Source organism: Pinus tabuliformis, chromosome 4_1, assembly GCF_031772625.1.
Source record: "Pinus tabuliformis cultivar Carrire ecotype Pingquan chromosome 4_1, CPIR1, whole genome shotgun sequence".
In the NCBI taxonomy this organism is placed as follows: domain Eukaryota; kingdom Viridiplantae; phylum Streptophyta; class Pinopsida; order Pinales; family Pinaceae; genus Pinus; species Pinus tabuliformis.
This window is the reverse complement of record NC_142303.1, coordinates 385,947,643-385,964,769: the sequence shown is the minus strand read 5'-3', so window position 1 is coordinate 385,964,769 and position 17,127 is coordinate 385,947,643. Positions and strand designations below refer to the sequence as shown.

Here is a 17,127-nt window from a genome sequence, read left to right as displayed (position 1 = left end):
TAGAATTAAAAAAGTCGAGAATCCGAGTGGTGATAAAGCATTCAATAATAATAGTGGTCGTTACAATAAAGGGTTAGATGGGATTGATAGCCTTAATCGTAAAGTTGATATTAAGGGTATGTCGGTGGGTAGGTCAGTTTCCTTCCCTCAGGAGAATAAGGTGGTGAATCTGTCGAGTTTTTCCTTTCCGCCCGCGGTTTTTAGTCTCTTAAGGAAGGGTCTTAATTTTGCCTTAGCTCCCAGAAAAATCCCGGTTGAGGACATCATTTGTGATGTAGAATATGGCATTAAGAACCTTCCTGATAAGATTAAAGACACGATTAGACAGGATTGCGCCGTTGCCCTGAGGAGGGCTAAGCCTCCCCGCAGCAATATTAGCAAGGCTGAGTTTGAGGCTCTGAGGACCTTGAACGAAAATCGGGACGTTGTGGTCTTAAAAGCGGATAAAGGTGGGGCTGCCGTTATCCTGGATAGAAAGGATTACAGAACTAAGATGCTTGACCATCTCTGTAATAGTGGGAGTTATAAGAAGCTTTCGAAAAATCCCCTCAAAAAGGTTTCCAGAGCAGTCGCTCATGCGATCAAGTCGTGCAATTCCACGATTCCTCTTGCCCAGAAACTTATTGAGGGTAACCCCATCACTGCGAGGATTTATGGTCTTCCTAAAATCCATAAGGATGGGGTCCCCCTGAGACCCATTGTCAATACCATTGGTGGTCCGACTTACCTCTTAGCCAATTTCCTCGTTGCTGAGTTGAGACCCTTGGTTGGGCAGACTGAGTCGTTTGTAAAAGACTCAGCTTCTTTTATTGAGGATCTTAAGAAAATTAAACTTGAGCCCGAGGACATTCTGGTAAGTTTCGACGTGGTCTCTCTTTATACATGTATTCCTATTAATGAGGCCATGAAGGTAATTAATAAGCTAACTGACCCTGATACGGCTAAGTTAGTTGAGCTTTGCCTTACCTCCACCTTTTTCAGCTTCGAGGGAGAATTCTATGAGCAGACTTGCGGAGTTGCCATGGGCTCCCCCTTGTCCCCTGTCGTCGCTAATCTCTTCATGGAGGAGTTTGAGTCTAAGGCTTTGGCCTCCTCTCGTCTCTTACCGAAGCTTTGGAAAAGATTCGTTGATGACACTGGTGTTGTATGGTCTCATGGTCCTGTCGAGCTAGATCGTTTCTTCAGTCATCTCAATAACCAGTCCACCGCCATTAAATTCACGATGGAAAAAGAAGATAATGGTTGTCTTCCGTTCTTAGATGTTCTCATCTCTAAGAAGGTGGATGGGTCCTTCTCTCATCAGGTGTTTAGAAAGAAGACGCATACCGAACAATACTTGCATGCGTCTTCGCATCATTTCCCTGCTCAAAAGTTAGGAGTCCTTAGCACGCTTGCCACACGTGTTGTAAGAATTTCGGATGAGGAGAGCCTGGAAGCGGAGAAGGCTCATCTCCTTGATGTCTTTGAGAAGAATGGTTATAATAGGCTCCTAGGTCAAAAAGCCTTCCTCAGGGCCAAGAAGGAGCCTTCAATCCGAAAGGTTCCCAAAGACCATATCTTGGGTGTGAACCTTCCTTACATCCAAGGGACCACAGATAGGATTGCGAGGGTTCTGAGGAAGTACGATGTGCCCGCAACTTTTAGACCTCTCCGCACTATCCGTAGCTCCCTCAGGTCTGTAAAAGACCCTATTGACCCTAAGGACATGAAGGGCGTCTATGTCATTCCCTGCTCCTGTGGGACCCCTTATATTGGTGAGACTGGTCGCTCTATCAATCAGCGGATTAGCGAGCATGCAGCTGACTTAAGACATGGTAGGACCAAGTCCTCAGCCCTGGCTGAGCATGCGGGGAAGACTATGCATCATGTTTGTATAGAAGATGCTCAAGTCATTGCCAAAGTTGCGCAGTTTCACCATCGCAAATTTAGAGAGGCCCTGGAGATTGAGAAAAGGCCAAACAATCTTAATAGGGATGATGGCTGGAAGATTAGCAGTTGCTGGGTCCCAGCCTTGTCTTCCTAGCCTCCTCCTTTCCCCTGTGTTAAGTCTTAGGGTTTCTGTCTTCCCTCTCCTCTAGTTCTGGTTTTGGCGGGTGTGTCAGGTTATTATGGAATGCTTGGGGTATTAATATGTTATTAAGTATTTTCGGGCTAATTATTGTATTAACCTATTCCAGGGGGTATTTGAGAATTAGATTAGATTTTTTCATTGATTTTTACCTTTAACTGATTTCCTTATATCGTATTAATAAAGGCCCCCCTTTTTTAAACCTTATAAGTAATAAGATAATTAACTAATAACCTAGTTAATTTTAAGAATTAATTATTGATTAATTAATGAATAAATTTTTTAAATTAATGATAAGAGGTGATCTAGTTTTACCAATTGACCCTTAGGTTTAAATGATAAACAAGAAATTATTAGAAATATACCAATAACATTGAGTTAATGGATATACTATTAGTAATAAACATGCACGTTAATTATGGTATTTACCTTAGGTAACTATATTCTAGGAATATTAATGATTTAACTAGAATACTATAAATTATTAGGAAAAAATATAGATTATTGTATAGTACTTACTAGTTTAATTTCGAAGGGGCCTTTACATTTAATATTAGATTAAAATGATTTATTGGATTTAAACTTTTACCTATTGTAACTAAATTCTAAGAACAATAGTAATTTAATAACTATTTATTTATATTTAAATAATTTGGAATAATAATATAGGTTATATGAAGATATAATTAATGACCATTATATTTAGTTTACCATTATTAATTTACCATAATTTATTAATGACCATTATGTCTAGTTTACCATTGGATCCTTGGATATAAACAATTATTATTATATAAATACACAGTTACCATTATAACTAAATTCTAAGATTAATAGTATTTTAACACTATTTATTTGTAATTAAATAATTCAAGAATAATAAAAAATATAAGTTTTTAATAATTATGTAGATATAATGACCATTATATTTAAACAATGAATTTATTTTATTATTCAATTAACTAATGATAATATGTTTCTATTAATAATAAAATTATTAGTTTGACTATGATCCTCAGGTCAAAATTAGCCGTTGCAATATAGCCGTTGGAGTCTCTGCACACTCTATTTAATCAAGCTAAGCCAGATCAGTTCTTCAACTTGTCCTGACGATGAACCACACTGGTTGGTTCGAAACGCGTCGACAAAAGATTGATTATGTGATTTTGCCGAAGATTACTAAACAATGTTATGGATCACAGAAGTCTAAACTCCTTAACAATTCACTACTAATGAACTCTTAAGTTTACAACTTCTTTATACAATTCACAAAGTTATTGTAATTTTACACACGTGATGTTATCAACCACATATGCTTTTAGTACAATATCATAAAATAAGATAGAGAAAATACAACTCAGTGCCAATATTAGGGGCAAATAATCTTCTCTCGGTATTCAATCGACATACATTCTCTAGCTATTTTGTTGCACCTTGCATCTAACCAATTTTGCTTGACAACATTCCAATTGACATGAACTTGTGCCTATTTCCACAAATTCATCTTCCTCCTATTGTTTTCTTAGTGGAGTTTCACCACAAAGGAGGCTTTCCTGTATTCACCTATAAGGATATTCTAATTAGAGGTCTCCTTGTGATATAGCCTAGGGAAAGAACCTTAATGATATAATAGGCTCAAATCTTCTCTATGAAGGAACAAGTATGCTAACCCTAGACTAGACAAGGACTACTACAAGCTAGGGCTTACTAATGTGCAGTGATAAAGGAGTACCTAGACATGTAAGATAAATAAAACAAAAACAAAAAAAATTACTCGATGATTAGATCAACAAAGGCACAAGATAAACCCTCTGAATAGGGTTCAAGTTGAAGCTTGACTACAGTTTAGGGTTTCTATGGCATAAACTCACTTGGGAAGGATGATGTCAGCCCTATTTAGGGAAATTTTACCACAACAAATGCTAGATTTAATCCATAGGTCAAAAATATCTTGAAGATCACACCTGCTTTCAGAGCATCCAATTATTTCAAGTTTGCAATGTTCAAAATTAGAGGCTACAGTTACTCTTGCAACCTTCACATTTAGACTTTTAAAGACCAAAGGAACTGTTGAATTTGCTCCAACTGTTTTGAAACCAATCTAAAAAATAAATGTTGAATTGTTTCTTGGTTCATGCCAAAACAAAAAGAAAAATGCCAAAAAACTGATTCTCTTGTTGATTGTCATAAATTAATGTTGTTGCCAAAGCTGCCACTACCAGAAGTGCCACGGCAAAAGTTCATTCAAAAACATTGGTGATGCTGATTTGTAAAGTTAAGAGTGGGGTATAAAAAGAATGGTAGGGGAATTGAAATGGTGCTAGGATTGATGGTGAAGGGGACAATGGAAACAGGGATGTGATGGAATGACAGAATGATGAAGATGGGAATGACAAGGAAAAGGGACAATGAAATAGAAATGGTAGGAAAGGAACAATGGGAATAGCATTAGTATGGGAATATAGGAAAGACAAAGATGATCAGATTCAATAAAAGAAATGACCATCATATAAGATGATGATGATAATAATGGTGGCAAATGCTGAGAAAAGTAGTTGCAGTAGAGGGTGTGTGCTAACTGTATTAAACATTTGGCAATATGGTTTCTCTAAGCTCTGTAACGAGTAAGACTTTCACTAACCTATTTTGCAGACACCAAAACTCAGAATCGGAAATCAACCCCTTTTCAAAAACAACCAAATTGTTTAAAAATCAATTAGATCCTCCATTTTATTGAGTCATTAAGGAAGAGTCTTCTCGCCAATTGCCTAGTTTTCAAGAAAGTCCTTGTCTAACTGTGACAGTTTCCTGGTTTCACAGTTAGACTTATTTTTATCTTTACTATTTATTTATTTATTTTTCCTACAGTACTTGAAAAGAGAGCATCTCTTCAAGTGTAGGCAATGTGAAAATTCGATGACCCAAATCCTATTGCAGCAACTGGAAATAATTATCCTAATTGTTAATTAAATTTAACAACTTATTTACTGTGAGCTATAGCAAATACTGAATCAATCACACTGCAACCTACACAAATACAACTGCAGAAGAAATAAACACCGGAAGAAATACTAGCACACACACATAATAACACAGACCAATGTCCCTTGAAAATCCCAACTCGGGAAAACCGGTGCATCAGCTGAGGGTTTTATTATTATGAAGCAGTGAAATAATATGAGTACAACTGAATGTCGAAACTGGCAATCCTACAGAGAAATATCGGCAAGAATCCGGAGAGGAATTTTCCTCACCCCACAGGCAATCTCCCGACAAAACCTACCTTCAGAATTTCAGCCTTCTGAGGCACTGTGTCAGCCTATGCATAGCTGGCTGGATGGATTGCCTTCTACTGGATTATGATGAAGATGTTTTGCCTTCTTCTAAGTCGTTGACCAGAAAGACGCTTCTTCGGCACTCTGGGACTCCTTCCCGAACTCTAGAACTGAAAACATCAATCTTCCGCGGCAAATCGACTTTTCCTCTAGAGGTTATTGCGCAGCTCTGCGTCAACCTCTCTGTGGCTCCTCTGCTTCTCTGCAAATGCATTCACCGGATCAGGAAATCTTCCTCCAGCTTCACTGTCCCTGCCCCTCTCTCACTGCTTCAATCTCTCTAGCTCTCTCTCTGGAAACTGAATGTTGGTACTTAGGAAATCGATCTGCTCATGAAATCGAACTTCACAAGTGTCTTCTCCAAGCCCCATCGACTTTCTTCTCATAATCCTCTGTTGAGACTTCAACAGCCAAGATTAGATCTTAATCTATGGCTAGGATTAACTAGAAGTCGATCCATGTGAGTTTCTAGAAGATTCACACGATAACTTAATTAATTTTGATTAATTAGTCATATTCCCTAAGTTTAAACTTAGTAAATATTTTAAAAATGACTAATAATCTAATTAAGTCATTTCTAGGCAGAATTTCTAGAAATGATTTCTAGGTTTTGGAGATCTCATGTCTACTAGCCTCTCCACAAAATTTCCTGCCTATAACACATATGATGCTACAAAAACTAACAGGCATACTTCCAAAGAAGTTATGTACACAATAGAATACAAAATATGTTAATACGCAGATTTAAGAAGTAAACTGTAAGGCATACCAGAGTACGAGGAACCAATTTCTTCAACTGATATGGTGCCAAGAGATGTAGAATGATGGAGGAATGTTCCTTGCCTACAATTGTTGGAACCAAACTTCAATGTGATCCACATATTCTTGGTCCTCTGATCCTCTAAAAACTATTGGTGTATCTCACATTGTCACGTCGTGTAGATCTTCCACAGCGTGATGATTTCTCTCTTGAAGACATGAAGAATTTGGCGTGAGACAAGAGAGAAACTCCTTATTCTCGAGTTCCAATGTATGCTCTCTATTGATTGCTTCCTATGGCTCTTCAGTTTCTTTAAGAGGTTGGCAAGGATGATCAAGGAGGGCTCCTGGGTCATGGCTCTACTTTTGGATGTTGGTCATGAAGTTTGTTTTATGTTTATTTTTATTTTATATATATTTTTTTTGTATGAAGTTTATTCATATAAAGTTTAGAACTTTAATTATTATAGAGGGGTCGTTACATACACTCCCCCTTAGAAAAACTTCGTCCCGAAGTTAGAGTTTTAAGTTTATGATTTTGATGGATAAATTTTACCCTATCCAAGTTCCCAAGCTATTCTAAAATCATCCTATCCTTCCTAATCTCTTCCGCTCCCATCCTATCCGTCCTGTACTGGAGTATGCCATGGCGTCAATTTTACTGACCTAACCATTCATAAACTCTAAGGTGGCAACGTCGATTATACCGACCCGATTCCCAGTAGGCATCCGGCAGTCATCATCACACGTCTAGGGGAGCGTGATTCACACAGTCCTCCCATGACTCCAGGGTTCGGAGGATAAACGGTGGGCAACACCTCCACCCCTCTCAATAGAATTCAGGGCTAACACCCTATCATAGAATCACTTGGAGCTTTAATTGTTCTGAGGTTCTGTCATCACGTGGTCATCCCGGTAACTGTCTATTACCTGCAATTCGTACGCTTATCCATGCATCCGTAAAATGTGCATCAGCATATTCAAATAACTCACATATTATTCCTTTATTAATTCATTTTTGATACTACGATACAACATATTTTCTATATTCCACGCATGTCTTTTGTCTTTTATCTAGAATGTATTCACTTCCTGATTTCTATCCCATTGATCATATTGACATGTATAAATAAATCAGATCTATAATATCTTGATTTCTATCAGAAGTAAAATCATTCAACTGTCTTAACTTTACTTCAACATTTATAATTTAGTAAAATGAACCACATATATTGTTTTGGTATCCATGTACCTGCAGGAATTAAACATATATTATGCCCCAAAATTTCACGTTTATCCATAATCATTCAAAATGTTTCTGAATCTCTGATTGTAGTGAAGTGAATATATACTAAACAAAATTTAAAGTTCTTCAAAATTGACATAGATTAGGGTATCTTTGGCATATGCCCGCTGTATCTTCCCAAGTTGCTGATCCAGGACTATACTTGTCCCATTGGACCTTAACTTGGTCCACCAGGCGGTTCCTCAGCTGTCGAACCCTACGTTCCAGTATACGTAATGGTTCGACCGTTACGACTCCCTCGTCTGATACCTGCAATTCCTTCCATTGAAGGTTATGAGATAGATCAGCTATATAATGCCTTAATACAGAAACATGAAATACATTATGAATTCTATGCAGGTGGGGTGGCAGGGCAAGACGATAGGCAACAGGTCCAACTTTTTCCATGACCTTAAATGGTCCAATAAATCGAGGTGACAACTTTGTCCCTTTTCCGAATCGAATAGTACTTTTATTTGGTTTGATGCGGATGAAGACCTGATCCCCTACTTCATACCTCTTATCAATTCGGTGAGCATCCGCATAACTCTTTTGTCTATCCTGTGCTTCCTTTAATCTTTGCCTAATTTGTCTTACCTGCGCTTCCATTTCATGGATTAATTCTGGCCCTATTATCACTCGATCTTCTAACCTGTCCCAACTTAATGGAGTTCTGCAAGGTCTGCCATATAAAGCTTCAAATGGGGGCATCCCAATCGAACTGTGGTAACTGTTGTTGTATGCAAATTCGACTAAGGGTAAGTACTTTTCCCAATGTGATTGCTGATCCATCACATACATTCGCAACATGTCTTCAAGTACTTGATTTACCCTTTCAGTTTGCCCATCAGTCTCAGGATGGTAAGCAGTGCTTAAATTTAGCTGAGTACCTAAGGCTGTTTGCATACAAGTCCAGAATCTAGAAGTGAATCGCGAATCTCTATCGGATATAATCTTTTTAGGTACTCCATGAAATCTAATAACTTCATTTACGAGCACTCGAGCTGCGTCAACAACATCGTAAGTATCTCTTACGGGAATGAAATGGGCGCTTTTCGTTAATTTATCCACCACTACCAAAATGGCATTGTGTCTTTGAGAAGTAAGAGGTGGTCCAGTGATAAAATTGATCGAAATGGTCTCCCATTTAGACATAGGAATGTCGTGGGGTTGTAAGAGGCCCGCTGGGTGACAATGATCTGCCTTTACTTGCTGACATTCCAGACATTTTGCAACAAATTGAGTGATATCACACTTCATGCCTGCCCAAAGGAAGAGTTTCTTAGTATCCGCATACATCTTCCCTACTCCAGGATGAGCACAATATACTGCTCTATGGGCCTCCCCAAGGATGGTATCTCGAAGATCTTTATCATTAGGAATATACATCCTTCCATGGAATCGTAAGATCCCATCGCTTTCTAATTTATATCCCTCAAATTTAGATTCTTTTACCCTATCACCTTCAAGACCTGCTCTTACCTTTAAATACCAGCTGTCCTTTATAAGATGATCCAGTACTCGTTGTCTTAAGTCTACTTTAATGGGTGTGAGAGAAAATATCCGAGGTCTTCTGCTTAAAGCATCTTCTACCACATTCTCCTTTCCCTTTATGTATGATATTTCGAAGTCATATTCACTTAGGAATTCGCTCCAACGCCTTTGTCTGGCATTTAAGTCTCTTTGGGTGAACAAATATCGTAGACTTTGATGGTCGCTTTTGAGTGTAAAACTTCGTCCTACTAGATAGTGCCTCCAAATCTTTAAAGCTAGCACTACAACGGCTAGTTCTAAATCATGAGTAGCATAGAGTTCTTCATGAGGTTTTAACTTTCTGGAAACATAAGCTACCACTCCCTTATCCTGCATCAATACTGCACCCAGCCCTTGTTGGGATGCATCAGTACATACAGTAAAATCTTTGTCCATGTCTGGGACTCTTAGGATTGGTGCACTGGTGAGTAGTCTTTTGAGTTCAGAGAATGCTTTATTACATTCCTCGGTCCATTCGTACTTAACACCTTTACGCTGAAGGGTGGTAATTGGCTTTGCGATTTTGGAGAATCCCTCCACAAATCTTCGGTAATAACCGGCTAAACCCATAAAGCTTCGTATCTCATGTGCATTTTTCGGTATTGGCCAATCCATGATCGATTTTACCTTCTCAGGATCTACTGAAATCCCTTTACCTGATATGATGTGACCCAAATAATGAATCTTTTCTTGAAAGAACGAACACTTGGATAGTTTTCCATATAACCGATGTTCTCTAAGGCAAGACAATACTATCCGCAAATGATCTTCATGCTCTTTCTCATTCTTGGAATAGATGAGAATATCATCTAAAAAGACTTACACAAATTGATCAAGATATTCACGGAAAACACTGTTCATAAGATTCATGAATACGGCTGGTGCATTTGTTAATCCAAAGGGTACCACCGTAAATTCATAGTGTCAAAAACGTGTCCGGAATGCAGTCTTAGAAATATCATTTTCAGAAATCCTTAGCTGATGGTATCCTGAGTGAAGATCAATTTTTGAAAAGACAGCAGCTCCTTTCATTTGATCGAAAAGATCATCGATTCGAGGCATAGGGTACTGATTCTTTACTGTAGCTCGATTCAAGTCTCGATAATCTATGCATAATATTAAAGATCCATCTTTCTTCTTCACAAAAATTACAGGAGCGCCCCAAGGTGATGAACTAGGCCAAATATGCCCTATATTCAGTAGTTCCTTTAATTGAATTTGCATTTCCTGAAGTTCTGGAGCTGTCATTCTATAAGGCGTTTTAGAGATTGGTTGGGTACCTGGTTTTAATTCAATAGTGAGATCCATTTCTCTTACCGGGGGTAATCCAAGTAGTTCTTTTGGAAATATATCTGGGAATTCGTCTAACACTGGATATTGTTCTAAGGATGGCCCTTTTCCATGGCTTACTTCATGGATTGCATAAGCCTGACAACCTTTCCTTAAACAACGCTTCATCTGCGTTGCTGAAATGTAGCATAAGGAAACTTCCCTCCTGATTCCTTGGATTTGGATTACTTCTCCTTCATCATTTATGCCTAGGATCCTTTTCCCATAACAGTCTACCCAAGCTTGGTGAGCTTCTAGCCAGTCCATACCTATGATAAGATCATACGTTCCTAAGGCTGTGACATAAACTTTCAGTTTAGTCGCACAGACCCCTAGGTCAATTTTGCATTGATCCACACTCAAGCCCACGGTTTGGAGTTCTCCTGAGGCCAGTTCCACTTGGTGGAAATCATTTTGTCTACGAGCTGCCAGCCCACATTTGTTTAATGCATATGATGAAATGAAACTATCTGTGGCACCAGTGTCAAATAAGATTTTGAGTTTTATACCATTGATAATACCTGAAGATTCCACTACCGTGGATTGATGTGCTGCTTGGTCGTTGCCGACTACTGCGTGAATTCTATGATTACCTGGGTTGTTTGATATCGGTCCCTTTCCAGTCCTATGCAATATATTCAGTGAAGCTTCTGGGCAGTCACGTTGAAAATGCGGTCCCCCACACCCCCAACAATTAAGCTGCGTTGACCCTCTTGAATCGGGACGTGAATTTCTAGAGAACGAGTTTCGTCCTCTCATGTTGATTCCTCTCGGATTTCTTCCTCTAGTGGCAGCCCCTCGAGATGTCCACGGACTGGTGTTTGATGATTCCGCGGCTATAGTGTTTACTGCCATGGAAGCTCTTGTCCCCACATTTCTTGGGGTAAACCTGTTACCGTAAGGTGACCTCGAGCCACCTTCTCTGAAGAAGTTTCGGGGTGTCTTTCCTGGAAATCCTGGTTGGATAGGCCCTGTTGGCCCCATATCTTTTTTGATTCCAAGATGTTCTTCTGCATAACGACCACATTCGACTGCCTCGGCTACTGATGATGGTTTCCACATGCTTACCAAGGCTCTGATGCGAGGATTTAACCCAAATATGAAGCGTTCAACTTGACGTTCATCAGAGTCTAAGTAGTGAATGTATTTTACCAGCTCCATAAACCTTATCTCGTACTCTTCCACCGTTTTACTTCCCTGAATTAATGTATGAAAGGCTCTGGCTTGCTGTTGTTGAAAGTATGGAGGTAAATACTTTGCGCGGAACCTTTCTTCAAATAGTTCCCAAGGGACATTATCCGATGTAAGGTGTAACTGCTTCTCCAGATTTCCCCACCAAATCAAGGCGCTTTCCTTTAATTGAAATACGACAATTTTTGTTTTTGCAGAAGAAGAATATTTTCTTAACCTAAAGCACCGGTTCATTCCTTCTAACCACGCTTCAGCGCGCTCACCTGCTTGACCTCCTGAGAATTCTGGGAATCTAATTTTCTGAAGCTCCCTGGAAATGTCTTCTTTCGGTCTTCTGGGCTCATAATTATTTGGTTCTGCTGAACTGGTGGCTACATGCTGAAATTCCTCTTTGGTTTTAGCCTTAGTTGATTCCTTTAATGTCTCCAATAAGGCTTCCAAAGAGTTCATTATCACAGTCAACTCTGGCGCTGGGGCGTTTGATGTTGATAACGGTCTAGGTGGTGACGATTGTGATGGGGATGATGATGGCGACGGTGGCGGCATTAATGGTGGTGATGCTGCCTGGTCACGTCGTCGTCGCTCATACGTCCTTACCATTGTAATGGTCCCTGAACACATAATAAAATTTCTATAAAAATTTGAGGTAGACAACCGAATTTAACACATAATATTCTTTTGCAACTTCACATTTGTAAACGGGTATAGTTTTGCTATTTTTATCCGCTAGGCGGATCTTACTGGTACCGAGGTCAAGGAGGGTGGTCTCGCAACCTCCTTGTCTTAATGCAGGGTATTCGATCCTAATATGAATAATGCAGAAGTATGGTTATAGACTCCTAACGATTGGGATAATTTCTCTGTCTGGGATGATTTGCTTCAGTGGATAATACTGTAATGAATTCATTTAAAGATTTTTCAAATACAAAACACCCAGATTCCTCAACTTGGATATGGTGACAAGGCAAGGAGCATTAACAAGCTTGCTCGTTTGGCCCGCAAGCAAGGTCTTTATGATGTGTCACTGAGCTGAACAAAATGCTGGCTATTTCACACGGGAGTTCAAGCACGAAAGATTTGTGAAAATAAGAGGACAAGCAAAAACTTATTTAGAAATGAGAGGGGAATTAAGAACTGGGATCAATTTAATTAATAGTACCAATCTGGAAAATTTTCCAAGTCAGCACCGGGCAGAGATTTTCTGCCTTAAGGGAGAATATTTCCAGAAAATGAATAACGGTACCTATGCTAATGAAATTAAGATATCTGATCTTGTTTCTTGATGAAATATTTCTGGTTTTAACAATAATTTCTGTTATCATATGATTTTTGTGTTTTAGATTTTACTAGTTTTGATTGTGACTCTTGATTTTAATTTTGTCACATATTTGATATACATACATACATATGACACACTTGGGACACCTACTAACCTGGATTTTAAAATTGGCATCCCCATATATACCCGTACGGCCATCAATGGATTTCGACAGCCTTGGGGATTTATAGGACTATAAAATATCCTTATCAAAGTTATATTCTGTGAAACTCACTATTTATGATAAAAATGATGGTTTTACAGATGAAGCATTAGAAGAAGACTTTCGGGAACAACTGGAAGAATGTGATAAGGAGTTGTTCACTGTCCTCCAAAAAGGGACCTACTGTACCTTTCTGTCGAAGATGACAAGGCTGTTTTTAAAGAGAATGCAACAGATCCACAGTAAGAACACCATGGCACTGGTGTTCTTGATCAAGAATAGAATAATTCAAAGAACGATGGCATTGATGCTATGAAAGGCAATCCTCTTGAAATCATTGAGGAGGTTGCTATAGATCTAGCAGAACTTTACAAAAACACACTAATGAACACCTTGAACAAGATTTATTCATTGCACAAAATTGAGACAAGTCATATTTCCTGTGTTCTGACTGTCCTCCAGATTTTGATGAAGAGGTTGGCCGTGACCATAAAGAAAAAAGTGATATAAGCCAACATCTTCTGAAAATGCGAGTGACAAAGCATCCCCACAATGGCGTTGATAAAAATTCAAATGGACCATGCTTCGAAAAGCCACTAAGCTTTGATGACAGTCACATAAAACAAATGGGATGACCCAAGAAGGGAGCAGTCTGGTGGCGCACATGATCAGGGAAAGTGGTATTCCGATGCCATAAAGGACAAATTTGAACAATCTGATGAATATGACAGAGTTGGCGAGGAATTGGTTAAATACTATAATGATGTCTAAAAGGAGCGTGCATTTGACTTTGCAAATGATGAAGCCCTTGGGATGTTATTGGAGCAAAAGCGCAAATGCTATTTTGCAAGTTTTGAAGGTTCTCCAGTATATGATACCGGAAAGGAAGCTGTTGTTGAGAAGGTCAATCACCATGATAGCATAAAAAATGAGCTGAAACCTCAACCTGGTCCAAATAATGAGAAGGACCTTGAGCCAAAAAAAATAAAAAAATAAATTATGGCGAGAATAGTGATTCTTTCGCTGAAGATATGGATTTAGATTCGGCAATGAGCTTTTCACTTGCTTTGGATTCCCACGTTAGCATAGCTGATAAGATTGAAATGAACTTCAGATTGAGGAAGAAGAACCCTCGATTATTTCTCTCAGGTCGTTGTGCAAGAAGAATTCAGAAGGCGTGAATGAAAGTATAGGCCAGCAGCTCAGGTTGCACGATGAAAATGAGGGCTCACTGTATAATAAGTGTCTTTTTTTTTCATAACCAAATGAATAATATATAGGGGAGACCTCCCATTTACATCGCTGGGGTTCGAATCTCCGGACCCTTTACCCAATGAAGCGTGAACGCCATGGCCGGTCGGAAGTCGGGAAGGTTTAAATAATCATCTGCTAAAATCGGCTGAATTTTCTGGGTCCATGTCTATAGTAACCTCCAGTATATGGTTTTCTACCGAATCCCGTCGTATGTAAAAAGACGACCCACCGCAGATCACAGTCCAGTCATAATCGGAAACATTTATAGTATCGGGCTCTCGGAAGTGGCCCGTAGGTAGGTATAGCCATGAATATAACAAAATTTATTAATTAATATGCATCAGGCAGCGGTGGCAGGGACTGGAATCTCCGGTTCTATCACGCGCGGCTCAGCCTCCTGAATTACTGTAAACACCGTAGAGACTCACGCGTCGAGGGTTTTATGGTACACACAGTGCTCGTAAGGATTGCTGGTCCAAGAACGAATTAAATCACAACAGAATTAAATCACAAGCGTACACGAGCGTAGGGCCTGGGAGGTCCCGAAGGTTTGAACACGGGCTCCGATACCATGTATAACGACCATAAACTGAAATTCAGAAATAACCAGAACTAAATACAGTAAGAACAAAACTGAACCGGAATACAGTAAAAGAATTTGGACACCTACCTGAACTGCTGCTTGCTATGGTGTTGCTCTGGTAATGTTGATGGTGTTGTGGTTGCTGCTGATGCCAATTACCGGGAAACCAATTCCACCCAGCCTAGACTGAGCAAAGCCTGGTTGCTCAATCCAGTAAGCTTCCCACAGAGGCTTACTGTCCCCCGTGCCCAGAACCTCAGACTGATTATAGCTCTTCTGATGGCAAAATCTCCCTCACTGCTGAATTCCTCCTCTGGTTTCTCCTGTGTTCTCTTTCCCCCCCCTTCTCGGTTCAGTTCTCCCGTTTTTAACTACGGCGTGGCGGTGGCCGCCCTCCTACCTGCAACCACCGCCTTCCCTCCTCCTGACACGCCTTGCATGCATTCGAGACCATCAGATATTTGTACTGATCAGTCACGCTTTATCAATCTGTTTTATTATATTGTTCATATATGCATTTTGATTATATAGCAAGGTTTGATTTATGTGTCCCTTTTTTTATATAAGTTTTAAATTAAATTTTTAATATAAAGTTTAAATTTTTATATTTATTACAAAGTTTGTTTTATGTTTATTTTTATTTTATATTTTTTTTTTTTGTATGAAGTTTATTCATATAAAGTTTAGAACTTTAATTATTATAGAGGGGTCGTTACAATTTGGAGGATACTAATAGCCCAGTAATGTCCACTAATCCAACTATGTGAAAGAACTCCTAAAGTAAGACAACAGCAGAGAAAGCAGCAATGTACCAGAAGACAGTAAAGTATTCTCCCTTCAATTTTAGGAGTTACAAGTTGAAAATGGAAAATAACTAAACAGAGCACATAAATTAGAAGATTTAGATAATGTCTAATATGAAGCAAACAAAGATGCTAAATTAGAAGATTCATATAATGTCAGATATGAAGCCAACAAACTGACTGTTAATCGGGGGAGTCTAGAAATGAAATGAAACGAAACTCCATTAATGTCCACCAATGATCAGAATAGGTCAATGGGAGTGAAAATTACAACATATGATCTGATAACAAATGGAACGAACAAGGTTCGTTATAGCAAGTTAAACACTCCAAAATACTTGGAATATGTAAATCTCCATCGAAGATACAAGAATATATATTAAAAATGTATGAATGAGAATGATTGAGTTACACATGAGGGTCTGCTTTATATACCCAGGCAGGTACCCTTTCATGAATGGTCATGTCCTTAGGGACATGCCTCTTGATTAACTAATTACTATTTAATTAACCATTCCTTATTATTATTATATTTATAGTTTATTCATAACAATTGTGGAAGATTACAAAGGGTCAATAATCAGCATCTATGATTATTAGCGGCAGTAATGAAGGGATTGAAAAAATACGGGAATTTGCTTGCTTGGAGGCATCATGACTTGGAAGGTTTCGGACTGGTGTTATGTATGTGACAGATTGGTTCATCACCCGAGCATCACTAATGGGAAGATGGCCATCCATAAATGCTATTGGCTGTAGAAATTGTCATTAATGTCAGTAGCGGTATAGGAAGCCCTGAATACACAGACACACAAACACACACATGGAGAGAAGGTGAGCTAACAAAAGATTTGGTCCCCATATTAATAGATTCATTATTGGAGAATATTGATGGTGATAACATTTTAATTTTTCTTGGCTGGATTTTTGAAATACAATTGAATTAACTTTGTAAAGAGACAAGCTGAAGAGTACTTTTGTTACAGAGTATGTTTTTCTTGTTTAAGGAATGATACGACCACGTTCCAGAGGGTTATCTTCAATCTATTTGAGAAGATGATAATAGGCAACTTCAATTTTTTTCTGGATGCCTAGTTTATTTATGGGACAAAAGTTAATAAGGTCAAACATTGTAGAACTGCAGGCAAATCTATTCAGCAAAGTGACTCTCCCTTAACAGGTGTAAGTGTGCATTGCTGATCCCTTGTGGAAGACTGTTATGACACGCTGTCTACAACAAAATTCTGAAGACAGATCCAGAAAAAGCCAAAATTGATATATTACAGGAGATTTGTCAAGAACTTTGCCCAAATTGTACACTTATTGAAGAATTGTAATGTGAAAGTATACTATTCCAATGGGGACTGGAGCAACAAAATGCTATTGTAGAATTGAAGATACATCTAACAAGTGCTCCAATGTTATTTCCAAACCGCGAACAAGAATATCGTATACATGTAGATGAATGCTAACTAGCTGTTCAGTTCAGGTTCTCCAAAGATTGGT

At 38.7% G+C, this 17,127-nt stretch overlaps 1 protein-coding gene across 8 annotated transcripts in view; it reads left to right on the top strand.

Annotated features, from left to right (window-relative positions):
* The window catches only part of LOC149175906 (uncharacterized), a 193,652-nt gene that overhangs the window by 136,463 nt on the left and 40,062 nt on the right, over positions 1-17,127 (top strand). The window lies entirely within an intron of this gene.